The following is a 2,988-nucleotide window of genomic DNA, read 5'->3' as shown; positions in this document are numbered from 1 at the left end:
GTCCAAAATCATGAAAAAACGTCATAGTGTAGTAAGTCGTCAAAAATCACAAAAGAATGTCATAGTATAGCATGTCATCCAAAATTATGAAAAAATTTCATAGTAGAGCATGTCGCCTAAAATTATGAAAAAACGTTATAGTATCGCAAATCGTCCAAAATAATGAAAAAATATCATAGTATAGTCTTTCGTCCAAAATCATGAAGAAATGTAATAGTATAGCATGTTGTCCGAAATCATGAAAAAATCGTTATAGCATAGCATGTCATCCAAAATCAACAAAGAACGTCATAGTATAGCATGTCGTCCAAAATCATGAAAAAATGTCATAGTATAGTAACTTGTCCAAAATAATGAAAAAACATCATAGTATACCAAATCGTCCAAAATCATGAAAAAAACATCATAGTATAGCAAGTTGTCCAAAATCATGAAAAAAAGTCATAGTATAGCGTATCGTCAAAAATCATGAAAAAATATCATAGTATCGTAACTTGTCCAAAATCATGAAAAAACATCATAGAATAGGAAGTTGTCCATAATCATGAAAAAAAGATCATAGTATAGTATGTCTCCCAAAATCATGAAAAAACGTCATAGTATAGCATGGCGTCCAACTTCATGAAAAAATGTCATAGTATAGCATGTCGTCTAAAATTATAAAACAAATGTCATAGTATAGCATGTCATCCAAAATCATGAAAAAATGCCATAGTATGTTGACTCAGATCATGAAAAAATGTAACAGTATAGTATGTCGTCCAAAATCATGAAAAAATGTCGTAGTATAGTAACTTTTCCAAAATCATGAAAAAACGTCATAGAATAGCAAGTCGTCCAAAATCATGAAAAAATGTCATAGTATAGTAACTTGTCCAAAATCATGAAAAAACATCATAGTATAGCAAGTTGTCCAAAATCATGAAAAAAAGTCATAGTATAGCATATCGTCAAAAATCATGAAAAAACGTCATAGTATAGCATGTCGTCCAAAATCATGAAAAAACATCATAGTATAGCATGTCGTCCAAAATCATGAAAAAACATAATAGGATAGCAATTTTGTCCAAAATCTTGAAAAAATGTCATAGTATAGCATATCGTCCAAAATCATGAAAAAACATCATAGTATAGCATGTCGTCCAAAATCATGAAAAAACATAATAGTATAGCAAGTTGTCCAAAATCATTAAAAAAAATGTCATAGCATAGCATGTCGTCCAAAATGATGAAAAAACGTCATATTATAGCATTTCGTCAGAAATCATGAAAAAAAGTCATAGTATAGAATGTCATCCAAAATCATGAAAAAAAGTCAGAGTAAAGCATGTCGTCCAATATCATGAAAAAACGTCAGAGTGTAGCATGTCGTCCAAAATCATAAAAAAATGTCAAACTATAGCAAGTCGTACAAAATCATGAAAAAATGTCATGGTATAGGATGTCGTCGGAAATCAGGAAAAATGTCATACTATAGCATGTCGTTCAAAATCATGAAAAAAGTCATAGAATAGCATGTCGTTCAAAATCATGAAAAAATATCATAGAATAGCATGTCGTCCAAAATCATGAAAAAAGTCATAGTATAATATGTTGTCCAAAAACCATAAAAAAAGGCATAGCATAGCATGTCATCCAAAATCATGAAAAAATGTCATAGTATATAGCATGTCATCCAAAATCATGAAAAATCATCACAGTAGAGCATGTTGTCCGAAATCATGAAAAAATCGTTACGGCCGCCGCTCTTTCCACCCTCATTGTGTGTGTGTGTATGTAACACTAATTTTTCCCTCTGTGTGCCAAGCTGCCTGCACCCCCACTGGACTCAGAAGCTCCACCTCCTCTGTTCTGATTGGTGCGGCCTCTGCTGCTTCTGACTGCACAGTCCACAGCTCACCTGGGTCCCTGATTGGTGCGGCACAGGTGCAGTGGACCAATCCCAGCCATTCAATCAAGACCGTCATCTATAAGTGCCCTGCCAGTCTGTCAGTCGGGGCGGCTGACTGTTGGTGGCAGCTCGCCGCTTTGCCTGATAACTTTGTGTTGTGTTGGTTAGCCCTCTGATAGCATTTGTAGCTTGTCATAGGCTTTTGTAGATTTTTGTGAACTTTTGAAGTGTGGCCAGGTTGTTAGAAATTGCTATCCTTTTGACTGATTCCAAACATTTCCATCCCCACTTAGACAATTACCTGTATAGAGACACTAGGTGCAGGGGTGCTGTTTTGTTGTTGTTTGTTTTAAAAGCTGCATTAGACAGTCAGAGTTTGTTTTCCCTTTCATTTTTGATTAGATAGATTGTAGATTAAACTCTGAGTGAGTCCTCCTTTTGTTATATTTGTTTTTTTGAGTTAAACAGCACCCACTGGCCCTCTTCCTTGGTTTGTTCTCAGTTCTTGGTTAACCACACTGCCTTCATTTGAATTGCAATAAACTGCCTTACCTTTTAACATCTGGGTTTTTGTGTTGCTTCCCTTTCCCCTGCGAGCTGGGTTNGATTAAACTCTGAGTGAGTCCTCCTTTTGTTATATTTGTTTTTTTTTAGTTAAACAGCACCCACTGGCCCTCTTCCTTGGTTTGTTCTCAGTTCTTGGTTAACCAGACTGCCTTCATTTGAATTGCAATAAACTGCCTTACCTTTTAACATCTGGGTTTTTGTGTTGCTTCCCTTTCCCCTGCGAGCTGGGTTGTAACAGTATAGCATGTCATCCAAAATCATGAAAAAATGTCATAGTATATAGCATGCCATCCAAAATCATGAAAAAACGTCATAGTATAGCAAGTGGTTCATAATCATGAAAAAACATCATAGTATAGCATGTCTTCCAAATCATGAAAAAATGTCATAGTATAGTAACTTGTCCAAAATCATGAAGAAACGTGATAGTATAGCATTTCGTCCAAAATCATGAAAAAACATCATAGTATAGCATGTCGTCCAAAATCATGAAAAAAACATAACAGTATAGGAAGTTGTCCAAAATCATG

The sequence above is a fragment of the Epinephelus moara genome, chromosome 12, assembly GCF_006386435.1.
Source record: "Epinephelus moara isolate mb chromosome 12, YSFRI_EMoa_1.0, whole genome shotgun sequence".
Lineage (NCBI taxonomy): Eukaryota > Metazoa > Chordata > Actinopteri > Perciformes > Serranidae > Epinephelus > Epinephelus moara.
Note: the sequence above shows the minus strand (reverse complement) of the source record.